The 16,492-nt window shown below is 39.7% G+C and overlaps 1 protein-coding gene across 4 annotated transcripts in view; it reads left to right on the plus strand.

Annotated features, from left to right (window-relative positions):
* The window catches only part of LOC124716288, a 125,902-nt gene that overhangs the window by 59,471 nt on the left and 49,939 nt on the right, over positions 1-16,492 (plus strand). The gene's annotated exons all lie outside the window — the stretch shown is intronic.

The raw sequence follows: 16,492 nt of genomic DNA on the forward strand, positions 1-16,492 counted from the left end.
TTTTGTAAAGTTGTTTCTTGCTGGATACCTAAGAACCTGACAGACAACCACAACGTTTGGCGAATGATGATAAATGTGGATCACTTAATGCATTCCCTACAAATGGGCATGATGTTATGAAAGGAATTGTCACTGGTGATGAGTTGTGGGCATACCACTACATGCCCTTAAACAAGCAGGCTTCTATGGAGTGGAAACATGCCGGTTCCCAAGTATCAAAAGAATTCAAAGTGATTCAGTCTGTTAGGAAAGTGCTTGTGACAGTCTTCCGGGATGTGCATGGTGTGATGGTGTGTTATTGGTGGACTTGGCTCAACGCAGCTTAACTTGACAAATGACACAACTTTAATGCTGACGGTGTCAGACTTCATCATGACTATGCCCGCCACCATGTTGTTGCTCCTGTTCATGAGAAAATTTGGATGGGAAGTGCTCCAACATCCACCATACAATCCGGACCTTGCACCATTGGACTTTCATCTGTTTGGTTCCATGAAGAAATTCCTGACCGCCCGACGCTTTGCGATAGATGCAGAAGTGAAATCAGCAGTACACCGATGCCAATACTCTAACCAAACAAACTTTTACGAACAGGGAATATTGACATGGGGTGAAGCTGACCAACACAGATCTTTAATTTTCCAATTTGTCACATGACAAGGTAATAAAGACCAAAAGTTTTATTACTACAGCTCAGTACATGTGCTCTGATTATCTGTTATGTGATGATTATGGTTTGCAAGGTGACTTTAGTTGTTCTGAAACTTCATCAGTAATTGAAACGTAAATATGGCATAATAATTAAATTTTAATACTAATTTCAGAATAACATTCAATGAAAGTTTAAGAACAAAAGAATTGCTTTCTGAAATTCCAAAGAAACACCCACAAAAACATTTACTGTTCACTGAATTACATGTCGACAAAAAGGAAAAAAAATCCTGCATTGTTCTGATAACTCTGCAGATTCTTTACAACATTTAAAACACAATTGTGTCTCTCATCAGTTACAGGCCACACAAAATGAACTGTGTAACATTTAGCTGTTCTTGGCATTTTATAACAACTTTTGAATAGTAAGTAGGAGGATGGTTTTATAAGTCAATAAAAAAGCAGGAAAAATTTTTTGTTTTGCAAACAACTAACCTTATTTCTCGACAGGGTCCTTGTGAGAGATGTATGCTTGGTCCAGCAATCCTGCTGCTTTTTTGTTCCATTGGAAAAGTAGGTTTTGTCAAACTCCGCAACATACTCATTGAGTGCAGTTATCACTTTAACATTTGATGAAAATTTCTTCCCAGCAAGCCAAAGTTTCAAGTTAGGGAAGAGGAAGAAGTCATTTGGAGCAAAGTCTGATGAGTAGAGTGGATGAGGAACCAATTCAAAGCCCAGTTCATGCACTTTTGCCATTCTTATTGCTGATGTGTGAGATGGTGCATTATCCTGGTGAAAGAGCACTTTTTTGCATGCCGACCTTGGTCTTTTTTTCAGCCAACACAATTTTCAAAAAATCCGAAATGAAGCATAATAGGGTCCAATTAGGATTCTGTCTGTTTCCAATAATCTCTGAGAATTATTCCATGAGAATCCCAAAAAATACTGGCCATCTCCTAATCAACAGAGAAAATGGTCTTTGACTTTTTTGATGCACTTTCATCAGCATTTGTCAATTATTTTGTGCCATTTTGATTCTGGTGAGTAGTGATGGATCCAGGTTTCATTAGCAGTCACAAACTGGAGCAAAAAGTCTTGTAGATTGTGATTAAAGTTTGCTAGACATTGTGTTGAAATGTTGTGCCTGTTGTACTTTTGGTCAACTGTGAGCAATCAGGGCACCCAACTTGCACACAGCTTCTTCGTAGTCAGTTCTCTATGCAGGATGCTATGTACGTGGTAAGTTGAGATGTGTAAAGTCTCATGAATTTTTATTCTGCAGTCTTGCATTACCATTTCATGGATTTCGTCAATGATTTCTTTTGGGGTGACCTCAAATGGACGACCAGAGTGTGGTTCATCTTACGTGCTTACCAGACCATGTTTAAATTCATTAATCTAAAAAAAAAATGGTCTTCAATGATATTGCAGAGCCTTCATGAACTTAATCCAGTTCTGTTTTGGTATGTGCTGCAGTCCAGCCCTTCAAATGACAATGTTTCATAACAGCACAAAACTCGATTTTTTTTTCCATTTCTAGTTGCAGTTGATACGGTAACCAATATAGACAGCTGTACACTGTACAGTGGTGAAATTCTTTATATGATCCTTGGAATAATCAAGCTTTCCAACCATGGAGGCACATCAAAAATGTTTCATTCTTTCATGGAAATTTACCACAAAGTGTTAAACAGGTTGTATGCGTCCTAGAACAACCATGAAATCCAGGAAAAACTCAGAAATTTTTTTCATTGCTTTAATTTTCTGTTAAATTTTTGTAATTTTGAATGGTAAGAACTGATACCGTAATGAAGAATTATAGTTCAACTTGCTACTGCAGCAATAAAACATAAACGAGAGAATAACACTAGAATACATCAGCTGCAAAGAAAATGCTTTATTTACAGCAACAAAACACAGCGCGCACACACACATGTGCACCGACAGCAATATGTGTCAAAACAGGGTTTATATAACTGGGGACAACTGGGTGATCTGGGAAAAACTTGGGAATTTTTTCATCTGGGAGGAAACTGGGAAAAACCTGGGAATTTTTTTAGAATTCCAGGATTTAGTTTTCAGTTAAATTTTTGTAATTTTGAATGGTAAGAACCGATACGCTAATAAAGGCTATTATTGTATCCTACTACTGCAGAATAATACTGCCGCATTAAAACATGAACGAGAGAAAAAATGAAAATGAAACTTAAATTGCAAAGGAAATTTGCCATATAAAATAACACGTACAAGCGTCTGACCAACAGCAAAATGTGTCAAAGGCTTTCGGAAGACTATGCAGTGCTTCATAACAACAAATTGCCTCCGATGAGCGTGACGTCACAATTGTGTACATTAGACTCATTTAATCAGTTACGAGCGGGCTCATGCACATGCACAGTTGAGTCGCACCTTCTCCCACTTCTGGCTACAGAAATGTGGCTATTGGCTATGTAAGCAGCAACCACCCACATGCTACCTGGAAAAGTTTTATTGGTGCACCCAAGCCGCCAGATTCATGCGTGCACAGCAGGCCCGGATCTAGTGGGGGGGGGGGGGGGGGGGGAGGCAAACTGGGGTATCTGAAATGGGCAGCAGTTTTGGGGGAGGGGCAAAATTCATATTCTTGAGGAAAAAAACCTTGTTTCACAAAGCACCTAGCATCCAGCACACGTCGATCTATCGATTATTCATATGATTTTGAAACGCACCTCTGCTGGTTTTTGAACACATTCTAAGTTGATTTCTGAATGAATTATAAGTTGATTTTTGAATGTGTGCATAGTGTATGTGATGTCTCTGCCAGGGGAATCCTCATCGCATCTAGAAATAAACTTTCCTGCAGATAAAATGGGACGGGGCTATACGAGCTGAGCACAATAAAGCCGAACCGGTGAATGCTAACTGCTGCTTGTTAATGTGGTTGATTCGGTTTGTGAATGTTCAGAGTTGTTTTAATTACTAGAGAAATCCATAGATTCAGACCACCAGAGTGGAAATAAACGACTAACAGGAACAACAGGTAAGAAGATTACGTATTTTCTTCTCGGTGTATCCAAGAAAGTGAAATTTTGACAGAAAATTTCTGGCTAGATTGCTACACTAGACAGGGCCAGTCATAGTCCCTGGCTAGCAGCCGCGTAAGTTCCATTCTGGGAGTAGTGCGGAAAATGCATTGTACTAACACGTAATTACGCCTAATCAAAGAATAATCGCTGGATAACTAAACTGGAGATTGTGCCAGGGTCAGTAAAGTTAACCGGAGAATGAGTTTTGACAGTGGTAGGAATAGTTACAGAATTAGTGATGACAAGACTGTTTGTTAGAACGAGGAAGGAGAAGAAACGGGGACATCACACAAATTATGGAAGAATATGACGATTCCAAATTTATACAAAAATTTCGTTCTACTACTTTTCGGTCTCGTCGATGAGAAACTGTAGCATATGAATGAAATGTGAAACTGTTTCCTAACGTAAAGCGTTTTGCTTGTAGTAGGCCAAATGGTTATTTCATATTGGTACTTGAATTATATTCTGACGTATTATAAAAATGCTCATTATTGCCAAAACAGTCTCACTTATTTGGTGTGTGTTACAATTGCTGAAATATTAGAAAGGCCTAATTTGTTTTCTCCAGTACATAGTGACAAAATAGACGTAATCAGATCGAGAAACCACCCCAGTCTTGGGTACTATTTGTACTAAGAGCTTTTTCATTATTAGACAACATTTCTATTTTTTCATGTAGCGAAACATTTGACAAACTTTGATAAGGTAATAGTTCTTTCGCAGAAAGGAAAGCACATCATGTAAAACTGTAGCGAGATTAGAGATAAAAATCACTAGGACCTAAGGATTGAAGAAATGTGTACTGTCATGCCTGTCTCTGGTCTTTACTGGTTTTAGGTATCCTATATTTAATTTTATGTCACACAGAAAAGCAAGTTATTTGCTAATAGGCAATAAAGAGTCCAGATTTTCTGAAGAGTTCTTGTTCTCCCAGTTACAAATAATCCTATCCAGTATTAATTGCGAGGTTTTTAGTACATAAAAAAAAGTGGGGCAGGATGTCAAACCGGCTGACTGGAAGCAGGAGAGGCACTACAGGACATTTTAAATTCCACTGTCCTGAAATAGTTTGATGGCATCCATTACAAAATATACAAGTTTGAGTTCCACAGAGCGAAATACAGTGACATGCGTATGAGAATGGTGTTTGAAGAGGCGTGGCATTGCACTGCACACTTAAGACCAAATAATGTGTCATACATTTCCTCGGAGATATATGTTTTATGTATCTGACTCTTCAGAAAGATGGGCGCTACAAAATGAACTTATTTTTGAAAAGTTTTTTTAATTTTTGACGTTCTGATGGGCAGAGCAGTCTGAGTTATAGTGGTGGGGAGGAGGGGGGGGGGGGGGAGAAGAGTCTCCACGTGACCCGTGGTTACATTTAGCGATTTTTCTGTTTCCTCTTCATTTACTACTCTCACATTAAACGAAAACTAGATGAATTTCTGTGGCTGGAAGCTATCAAATGAATTAAAGTACATTCACATAATTACGAAAGCCTAAAATATGTTACTAGTTTCAGATTTTGTTTTATTTCCACCTTTCTGACAGTCAAGCATTAATTGCATTGCAAAACAATAAAGTTATTTTTGTTGGTTTGCTAAAGAAATTCGGCTTTTATTAAGCTTTCCTGCTGAGTTGGCTAGTTTCAACTGTATGCTGCATTTCAAGTGCACGTTTTCATGTGGCATTATGCCATAATAAAGAACCAAACATGAGATAATACAGTACTAGTACTTCAAGAAAATTTACATCCTGAAAGGCACACTGAAAAGCTTCATATCAGGTCGAGGCATACATCATTGGGAATCTGGACATACGAACGTGCAATGTAAGACGAACTATGAATTTTAGTATGGTTCACGAAATTCCGACGCTCTTGGAGTATACTCTGGTGCCTTGTGTTTCTTTTATGACATAATGTAAGATCTTTTAATGTTTTACACATATGAACAAATGGGCTTCCTACGTCACCATTGCTGCACAAGCGCGGTGACGCCTCTTATCTGGCACTCTCTGGCAACTTTTGCAAATTTATATATGTGTACATATAAATAGGAATAATAAGAAAGGGTACATAAATAAAGAGATTAATAGAAATCAATTATTTTCAATTAATGCCCAAATTTTAGTTTTTAGATTTTCTCTCCTTTGAGTCCATATTAAGCTGAACTTAACTTCCTTGTAGTAGAGATCTACACACTCCATGTTAGATGCTTCTTCTTCTGATGCCGCAAAGCTTATTCTTCTTGACTGTGTAGGTAATGTAAATTTCATTTATCGGACTTCTTCTATATACATGCAGGCTGCATTGGTGACATGACATTTATGTATTGCACAGAAGAAAGGAAAACTTTCGTGGTTTTGCACAAATAATCATTATTATTCAGACAACACAAATGGCTACCACACAAATCTTACAAAAAATATGTCTTCTCCCCTCAAGAACTAAAGACGGAGTCTCCCTATTTAAAAAAAAAAAAAAAAAAAAAAAATACAGCGGGCGCGTGGTTTTAAATTTTTGTTATAGTTTGGTGGGGCTTTTCCTTATGTACCTATACAATTGCCCCCACACTGTGACATGTAATGGAGATGCACAGTGTTTTGTATAAACTCGTACAGCTTATTTAAGTTTGTGCCGAAGGGGTACAATGACCTTTATTTGTCAGTGCATTTCTCTTTGTATTTTTGGGTTGGATATGTCAGCTTGTCTTGCTTACACATTATCTTACAGGAAATACATAACTTACATATTGTTGTTGTTGTGGTCTTCAGTTCTGAGACTGGTGTGATGCAGCTCTCCATGCTACTCTATCCTGTGCAATCTTCTTCATCTCCCAGTACCTACTGCAGCCTACATCCTTCTGAATCTGCTTAGTGTTTTCATCTCTTGGTCTCCCTGTACGATTATTACCCTCTACGCTGCCCTCCAGTACCAAATTGGTGATCCCTTGATGCTTCAGAACATGTCCTACCAACTGATCACTTCTTCTAGTCAAGTTGTGGCACAAACTCCTCTTCTCCCCAATTCTATTCACTACCTCCTCATTAGTTATGTGATCTACCCATCTAATCTCCAGCATTCTTCTGTACCACCACATTTCGAAAGCTTCTATTCTCTTCTTGTCTAAACTATTTATCGTCCATGTTTCACTTCCATACATGGCTACACTCCATACAAATACGAGGGCTATCCACTAAGTACATTATGTTTTGGAATTAAAAATAAATAAAGTATTGGAAATTTTTTTTATTATATACAGATGAAACCCACACTTATATACTACTTTTCTACATAGTTGCCATTTAAATTAAGGCACTTATCGTAGCGATGGACGAGCTTGGAAATTCCTTCGTCGTAAAATTCGGCCGCCTGCGCCTTCAACCACGTGGTTACCTCTTCTTGAAGCTGTGCATCGTCATCAAAACGCTGCATAGCCAACCACTTCTTCATTGCTGGGAATAAGTGGAAGTCGCTCGGTGCCAGGTCAGGACTGTACGGCGGATGAGGAAACAACTCCCACTTAAAAGATTCGAGAACTTCACGAGTGGCATTTGCCGTGTGGGCCCGGGCATTGTCGTGAATCAGCAAGATCTTTGAGCCCAACTTTCCCCTACGCTTGTTTTGTATTGCTCTTCTGAGGTTGTGCAGAGTTTGGCAATACCTTTGAGAGTTTATTGTAGTGCCTCTTTCCAGAAAATCCACAAAAATCACACCTTTTCTGTCCCAAAAGACAGTCGCTACGTGGTTGAAGGCACAGGCGGCCGAATTTTACGACGAAGGAATTTCCAAGCTTGTCAATCGCTACGATAAGTGCCTTAATTTAAATGGCAACTATGTAGAAAAGTAGTATTTAAGTGTGGCTTTCATCTGTATATAATAAAAAAAATTTCCAATACTTTATATATTTTTAATTCCAAAATGTAATTTACTTTGTGGATAGCCCTCGTACTTTCAGAAACGACTTCCTGACACTTAAATCAATACTCGATGTTAACAAATTTCTCTTCTTCAGAAACGCTTTCCTTCCCATTGCCAGTCTACATTTTATATCCTCCCTACTTCAACCATCATCAGTTATTTTGCTCCCCAAATAGCAAAACTCCTTTAGTACTTTAAGCGTCTCATTTCCTAATCTAATTCCCTCAGCAACACCCGATTTAATTCTACTACATTCCATTATCCTCGCTTTGCTTTTGTTGATGTTCATCTTATACCCTCCTTCCAAGACACTGTCCATTCCGTTCAACTGTTCTTCCAAGTCCTTTGCTGTCTCTGACAGAATTACAATGTCATCAGGGAACCTCAAAGTTTTTATTTCTCCTCCAGGGATTTTAATACGTACTCCGAACTTTTCTTTTTTTCGTTTGCTGCTTGCTCAATATACAGATTGAATAGCATCGGGGAGAGGCTACAACCCTGTCTCACTCCCTTCCCAACCACTGCTTCCCTTTCATGCCCCTCGACTTTTATAATTACCACCTGGTTTCTGTACAAATTGTAAATAGCCTTTTGCTCTCTGTATTTTACCCCTGCCACCTTCAGAATTTGAAAGAGAGTATTCCAGTCAACATTGTCAAAAGCCTAATTGTAAATAGCCTTTCGCTCCCTGTATTTTACCCCTGCCACCTTCAGAATTTGAAAGAGAGTATTCCAGTCAACATTGTCAAAATCTTTCTCTAAGTCTACAAATGCTAGAAATGTAGGTTTGCCTTTCCTTAATCTTTCTTCTAAGATAAGTCGTAGGGTCAGTATTGCCTCACGTGTTCCAGTGTTTCTACGGAATCCAAACTGATCTTCCCGAGGTTGGCTCCTACTAGTTTTTCCATTCGTCTGTAAAGAATTCGTGTTAGCATTTTGCAGCTATGACTTATGAAACTGATAGTTCGGTAATTTTCACATCTGTCAACACCTGCTTTCTTTGGGATTGGAATTACTACATTCTCTTGAAGTCTGAGGGAATTTCGCCTGTCTCATACATCTTGCTCACCAGATGGTAGAGTTTTGTTAGGCCTGGCTCTCCCAAGGCTGTCAGTAGTTCTAATGGAATGTTGTCTACTCCCGGGGCCTTGTTTCGACTTAGGTCTTTCAGTGCTCTGTCAAACTCTTCAAGCAGTATCACATCTCCCATTTCATCTTCATCTACTTCCTCTTCCATTTCCAAAATATTGTCCTCAAGAACATCACCCCTGTATAGACCCTCTATATACTCCTTCCACCTTTCTGCTTTCCCTTCTTTGCTTAGAACTGGGTTTCCATCTGAGCTCTTGATATTCATACAAGTGGTTCTCTTATCTCCAAAGGTCTCTTTAATTTTCCTGTAGGCAGTATATCTTAATCCTCATGAGATAAGCCTCTACATCCTTACATTTGTCCTCTAGTCATCCCTGCTTAGCCATTTTGCACTTCCTGTCGATCTCATTTTTGAGACGTTTGTATTCCTTTTTGCCTGCTTCACTTACTGCATTTTAGTATTTTCTCCTTTCATCAAGTAAATTCAGCATCTCTTCTGTTACCCAAGGATTTCTACCAGCCTTCGTCTTTTTACCTACTTGATCCTCTGCTGCCTTCACTATTTCATTCCTCAAAGCTACCCATTTTTCTTGTACTGTATTTCTTTCCCCCCATTCCTGTCAATTGTTCCCTTATGCTGTCCCTGAAACTCTGTACAACCTCTGGTTCTTTCAGTTTATCCAGGTCCCATCTCCTTAAATTCCCACCTTTTTGCTGTTTCTTCAGTTTTAATCTACAGTTCATAACCAATAGATTGTGGTCAGAGTCCACATCTGCCCCTGGAAATGTCTTACAATTTAAAACCTGGTTCCTAAATCTCTGTCTTACCATTATATAATCTATTTGAAACCTTTTAGTATCTCCTGGGTTCTTCCATGTATACAGCCTTCTTTCATGATTCTTGAACCAAGTGTTAGCTGTGATTAAGTTATGCTCTGTTCAAAATTCTACCAGACGGCTTCCTCTTTAATTTCTTAGCCCTAATCCATATTTACGTACCACGTTTCCTTCTCTTCCTTTTCCTACTGTCGAATTCGTCACCCATGACTATTAAATTTTCGTCTCCCTTCACTACCTGAATAATTTCTTTTATCTCATCATACATTTCCTCAATTTCTTGGGCATCTGCAGAGCTAGTTGGCATATAAACTTGTACTACTGTAGCAGGCATGGGCTTTGTGTCTATCTTGGCCACAATAATGCGTTCACTATGCTGTTTGTAGTAGCTTACCCGCACTCCTATTTTTTTATTCATTATTAAACGTACTCCTGCATTACCCCTATTTGATTTTGTATTTATAACCCTGTATTCACCTGACCAAAAGTCTTGTTCCTCCTGCCACCGAACTTCACTAATTCCCACCATATCGAACTTTAACCCATCCATTTCCCTTTTTAAATTTTCTAACCTACCTGCCCGATCCCCCCCATGAACCATGGACCTTGCCGTTGGTGGGGAGGCTTGAGTGCCTCAGCGATACAGATAGCCGTACCGTAGGTGCAACCACAACGGAGGGGTATCTGTGAGAGGCCAGACAAACGTGTGGTTCCTGAAGAGGGGCAGCAGCCTTTTCAGTAGTTGCAAGGGCAACAGTCTGGATGATTGACTGATGTGGCCTTGTAACAATAACCAAAACGGCCTTGCTGTGCTGGTACTGCGAACGGCTGAAAGCAAGGGGAAACTACAGCCGTAATTTTTCCCGAGGGCATGCAGCTTTACTGTATGATTACGTGATGATGGCGTCCTCTTGGGTAAAATATTCCGGAGGTAAAATAGTCCCCCATTCGGATCTCCGGGCGGGGACTACTCAAGAGGATGTCGTTATCAGCAGAAAGAAAACTGGCGTTCTACGGATCGGAGCGTGGAATGTCAGATCCCTTAATCGGACAGGTAGGTTAGAAAATTTAAAAATGGAAATGGATAGGTTGAAGTTAGATATAGTGGGAATTAGTGAAGTTCGGTGGCAGGAGGAACAAGACTTCTGGTCAGGTGACTACAGGGTTATAAACACAAAATCAAATAGGGGTAATGCAGGAGTACGTTTAATAATGAATAAAAAAATAGGAGTGTGGGAAACTTCTACAAACAGCATAGTGAACGCATTATTGTGGCCAAGATAGACACGAAGCCCACACCTACTACAGTAGTACAAGTTTATATGCCAATTAGCTGTGCAGATGATGAAGAAATTGATGAAATGTATGATGAAATAAAAGAAATTATTCAGATTGTGAAGGGAGACGAAAATTTAATAGTCATGGGTGACTGGAATTCGAGTGTAGGAAAAGGGAGAGAAGGAAACATAGTAGGTGAATATGGATTGGGGGACAGAAATGAAAGAGGAAGCCGCCTGGTCAAATTTTGCACAGAGCACAACATAATCATAACTAACACTTGGTTTAAGAATCATGAAAGAAGGTTATATACATGGAAGAACCCTGGAGATACTAAAAGGTATCAGATAGATTATATAATGGTAAGACAGAGATTTAGGAACCAGGTTTTAAATTGTAAGACATTTCCAGGGGCAGATGTGGACTCTGACCACAATCTATTGGTTATGACCTGTAGATTAAAACTGAAGAAACTGCAAAAAGGTGGGAACTTAAGGAGATGGGACCTGGATAAACTAAAAGAACCAGAGGTTGTACAGAGATTCAGGGAGAGCATAAGGGAGCAATTGACAGGAATGGGGGAAATAAATACAGTAGAAGAAGAATGGGTAGCTTTGAGGGATGAAGTAGTGAAGGCAGCAGAGGATCAAGTAGGTAAAAAGACGAGGACTAGTAGAAATCCTTGGGTAACAGAAGAAATATTGAATTTAATTGATGAAAGGAGAAAATATAAAAATGCAGTAAGTGAAACAGGCAAAAAGGAATACAAACGTCTCAAAAATGAGATCGGCAGGAAGTGCAAAATGGCTAAGCAGGGATGGCTAGAGGACAAATGTAAGGATGTAGAGGCCTATCTCACTAGGGGTAAGATAGATACCGCCTACAGGAAAATTAAAGAGACCTTTGGAGATAAGAGAACGACTTGTATGAATATCAAGAGCTCAGATGGAAACCCAGTTCTAAGCAAAGAAGGGAAAGCAGAAAGGTGGAAGGAGTATATAGAGGGTCTATACAAGGGCGATGTACTTGAGGACAATATTATGGAAATGGAAGAGGATGTAGATGAAGATGAAATGGGAGATATGATACTGTGTGAAGAGTTTGACAGAGCACTGAAAGACCTGAGTCGAAACAAGGCCCCCGGAGTAGACAATATTCCATTGGAACTACTGACGGCAGTGGGAGAGCCAGTCCTGACAAAACTCTACCATCTGGTGAGCAAGATGTATGAAACAGGCGAAATACCCTCAGACTTCAAGAAGAATATAATAATCCCAATCCCAAAGAAAGCAGGTGTTGACAGATGTGAAAATTACCGAACTATCAACTTAATATGTCACAGCTGCAAAATACTAACACGAATTCTTTACAGACGAATGGAAAAACTAGTAGAAGCCAACCTCGGGAAGATCAGTTTGGATTCCGTAGAAACACTGGAACACGTGAGGCAATACTGACCCTACGACTTATCTTAGAAGAAAGATTAAGGAAAGGCAAACCTACATTTCTAGCATTTGTAGACTTAGAGAAAGCTTTTGACAATGTTGACTGGAATACTCTCTTTCAAATTCTAAAGGTGGCAGGGATAAAATACAGGGAGCGAAAGGCTATTTACAATTTGTACAGAAACCAGATGGCAGTTATAAGAGTTGAGGGACATGAAAGGGAAGCAGTGGTTGGGCCGCTTTGGTTAGTGTTACTTGGCCAGATCAGTCAATCATGCAGACTGTTGCCCCTGCAACTACTGAAAAGACTTCTGCCCCTCTTCAGGAACCATACGTTTGTCTGGCCCCTCAACAGATACCCCTCCGTTGTGGCTGAACCTACGGTACGGTTATCTGTATCGTTGAGGCACGCAAGCCTCCCCACCTACGGCAAGGTCCATGATTCATGGGGGGGGGGGAAATTACATATGGAATTATAATTTACCAAGTATTTACATGAGGGCACTCCAAGAGTGGTTACTCGTCTCTTTGCCAACATTGCTCGTCTCTGTGCGCATGTGCGCTAAATATGTTTGTTGACTGCGCAACAACCTTTAAATGTTCCACATATCATTGGGTACGGTCGTCTGCGATTCCACTCGCACTTTTAGTGTCTTTTCACTCTGAGTGCCGTATTATCCGTCGAATAGGTCGTTGGGACGTAGTTTTCAAACGTGAGTGCGATGCATGTGCGTTTACTTTTCAAGAACCAATGCTGTGGAAGATAATTCACCTTTCTTACGGCCTGGGAAGGATCTTTTCCGTTGTATCCACATTTTCTGTGGGGTGAATACAGCACATCAACACCTGACATCTAGGTAAGTGGTGCTAGCACAATTGTAGTTTGCTGATTAATATATCAGACATTGTGTAGCATGACATTACCATAATTGATTTGTTGCACTATTGCACAAGTGTTAGGATACCACTATCTATTTCGTTGTTCAATTTGGCATAGTCCTTGAGGTTTTTTCCCTTTCTGTTAATTTTTCAACTTCATCTTTTACATATGGCTCGATATACACTTAAAATTCACATAAACATTTTGACATAACAATGCATATTACAATCGCTTACATCTAAGGCTGACACTCCACCCATTATTTGTATCAAACGTAGAAAATTCTTAAATACTAAAACATTACAAAATTCCTTTACCAATTACAGTTACTGGTTGTTTGTTAACTTCAAAAAAATTAACAAGTAGTTTATTTACATTCCTTTACATTGTGTTACTATATGTGCATTTAATGCATCCGCATTTTTTATTTTCCAGTCATGCGTACATCAGTTATGAGAGTTTAATATTTTCACAGAGAGAAACAGAGAAAAACAATTTAATCAGGATTTTACATTATGCATTGCTGACTTAACCGCGCTTTGGCGCCGCTTCCTGCATTGGGGAGGGAATAAGGAGTACTATTCTACTCATTTATGGATTACTAAGGAAATGCTATTCATCCTTTCTTAAATCACTTATCAGGGACTCCCTTTTCATGGAACCGAAACATGTTAACGACTCGTGTACTATATACCATTGTGTTGCTTATAATTGTTTACGTGTAGCTTTTTGTTCGTAATGCAAAAGTTTTTGCATTACGCCGTGCTTATCTCTTTACGATTATGTGGAAATGATGTCGTTTATATTCTCATGTGACGTGATATGAGTTGATTAGTTTTATTTGAGGTCACTTGCCTCCATGTTTATGCGCACTTTGTAGTCAGAAGGTAGGGGTATTGTGTAATTGCACTGCTACGATGTAGGTCATCTATTGCTGCTGGTATATTGTCGTAATCCTTTACTCCAGCACTGCAGCCAGCAGAGGAGCCACACCTGATCGCCCAGCCCCTCCCCATATAGTCTGTTGCGAGTCCATCCCGGCCAAGTAAAATGCGCCTCAGTAACTGTTTGATCCACATGACCTCCCCCCCTCCCCTGGTGCAACAGTTTGAGTACTTCCTACTGGAGGGACTGAGGAACCATTAAGTGAGCAGTGTCACTTTCTGAATGCTTGAGAAGGGCGCCCATCTTCACTGAGATGGCTCAACGGTGCCCAAAATTGCGGGGTGCTACAGGATTCCAGATGTCCTTTTAATGCTATGAGGCCACCCATGGTGAACAAAGTCCAGAGCTATGCTCAAGCTGGTTCCAGTGCTGTTTCATTTACTACACAGTTTAAAGCCACAGGGAAGCCTTCCAACAGATGAATCTCCTCAGATTCTATATGCAAGCAGGAGTCCTTTGACGTACAAAACTTGGCATTGGAGCCCACTGGTAGCTGGGACAGGAGGTCTACATTGAGACCTTAGTATTGGACCGATACAACAAATCACATTAATAATTAGACAACAGTAAGGCCCAACATGTCTTTGCTGTCCAGGCTGGTACGGGCTAAGAAGAACTGAATAGGCCCGTTAACAGCCTGTGGTCTGTAAGCAAGTACAAATGGCACCCATACAAGTACTAGTGGAAGTGAATGACCCTGTACACAATAGCTAAAGCTTCATTTTCCAATTGCCTATAATTGCATTGCACCTTGTTCAAAGTTTTGGAGCCAAATGTGATTGGCCTGTGGTGGAGTCCACCCAATGTGACAGCACCTCTCTGATTCCATAGGAGAAGACGTCAAATGCCGGCACGGTAGCTCAGCTTGTTCGGTCAGAGTGCTGCGTGCTCTCTGTAATAAAAAAAAAAAACTGCGGCAAGGAATCAACGATCAACTTGAACGGTTGTCTTGTGACGTCTGCCCAGACCAAACACAACAGACTATATGGGGAGAGGGGGGGGGGGGGGGGTGGAACCTTGTTTTGATAACAGATCATATGGCATCACGAAATATAACTATATCATCTGAACCTCGACTGGGCCAGAACCAAACATGTTCGACTACTCGGACTGACAATACTCCAATCTGTCTCCTATAAATTTACCATGCCAAGAAATTTTAAGCTAAATGAATCAAGACTAATCAACCTTTCTTCAAATTGGCTGAACATATCATTCACTCATGTAAGTAATTACCCAAAAACTATAACAATACGAATGATCACCCACGAAACCAAATCAAGTAGAGTACCAGTGATGAAATATTCTAAACAAGCTGAACAACTCGTGGCGTGTTTTTACCTACAAATGCAATGGTGGTTAACACACAATGCATAAAATTAATCAACAGAGCACACTAATTCGTAAAAGATTAAATGTAGAACAGAAAAACATGAAAATATAGGTAAACACTTACAGACTACATAAACAAAGAAACACAGGCAACTAAAAGCAAATGAAAAGAAACCAAAACTGTTTAACTCTTGTCTCATTAGTATTAGTTACTATTGTTTGTCGGAAAGTAATGGGATTGCAAAGTTTGTATGGCTGTGAAAAGAAATAATTAATTGAATGAAACTAAGTTTTAACTATTGTGAATGTTTTTGAAGATAAAGCTGAACAGTATTACAATTTACAATTATGTAAAATGAATGACTAAGAAAATTTATTGTTTTTTCTATGTAAAGAATTTTTACATCACTGATTAGAACACTGTAGTTAGTGGTTTGTCTCAGTCCAAAAGGGGGAATAAAAATGTATATCAGCATGTAGTGTTACCTTCATACACTGCAAGACCAGCAGGCTTGGTACAGTCAAAGTGTACAAGACATCGATCACTTAGAAGTTCACCTTTAAATCCTGAAAAGTGGTCTGACAATCAGTGGCCCAACCAAACGGAACACCCCTGTGGCACCTACGATTCAAAGGAGCCATGATCTGAGTGGCATGTGGTATGAAATGAATGCAGTATGTCAACTTTCCCCTGACTGCTTGCAGTTCTGATACGTTTGAGGGAGCAGTCAAGTCACGAATGACTGCTAAATGTGACTGTGATGTATGAGTGTTGTGCACATCAACCACGTTACCCAGATACTCCATTTCTGTGTTGAAACCTGCCTCCGATAACACTTTGAATGGTGCCTCCACGTTCTGCAAATTTTGAACTGACATGTGGCCAGAGATGACTGTGTCATACAAGTAATTAGTACACATGGTGCTTGCAATGTAAGTTGCTCCTACTACCTCTGAAAAATTGCTGGGTCCAGTGTGCTGCCGAATGATAAATACTGAAATTGGAAAAGATCCAGATATATGTTAGTTACAAAAG

This window comes from Schistocerca piceifrons, chromosome 1 (assembly GCF_021461385.2).
Source record: "Schistocerca piceifrons isolate TAMUIC-IGC-003096 chromosome 1, iqSchPice1.1, whole genome shotgun sequence".
NCBI lineage: Eukaryota > Metazoa > Arthropoda > Insecta > Orthoptera > Acrididae > Schistocerca > Schistocerca piceifrons.